Genomic DNA, 567 nt, shown 5'->3' with positions numbered 1-567 from the left:
GTATTTATATAGCCCATCGTACATCAGCTGATATCTCAAAGTGCTGTACAGAAACCCGGCCTAAAACCCCAAACAGCAAGCAATGCAGGTGTAGAAGCACGGTGGTTAGGAAAAACTCCCTTGAAAGGCCAAAACCTAGGAAGAAACCTAGAGAGGAACCAGGCTATGTGGGGTGGCCAGACCTCTTCTGGCTGTGCCGGGTAGAGATTGGAACATGAAATCGCAATAAAATCTCAGTATCAAATAAAACGCATATGAAATCCTGAGAATAGCAATGCATATGGTATCGTCACATAAGTGTCACTATAATGTAATGAAACAGGCAGGGAGCAGATCTCGAACCCTCAACCTTCTAGCCCGAAGTCCAGCGCGCTATTGACTGTGCCGCAAAAACATATTCAAGCGGCAGAGTCGACGTCCGCGCTTGTCACCAAAGCCCCATATACTACCCACCATTGCGACCTGTACGCTCTCGTTGGCTGGCCCTCGCTTCATACTCGTTGGCTGGCCCTCGCTTCATACTGGCTCCATGTCATCTACAAGACTTTACCTAGCAGGGTCTTGTAG

The sequence above is a fragment of the Oncorhynchus masou genome, unplaced genomic scaffold (genome assembly GCF_036934945.1).
Source record: "Oncorhynchus masou masou isolate Uvic2021 unplaced genomic scaffold, UVic_Omas_1.1 unplaced_scaffold_2456, whole genome shotgun sequence".
Taxonomy (NCBI): Eukaryota; Metazoa; Chordata; class Actinopteri; order Salmoniformes; family Salmonidae; genus Oncorhynchus; species Oncorhynchus masou.
The sequence above is the reverse complement of the archived record's forward strand: the minus strand, read 5'-3'. Positions refer to the sequence as shown.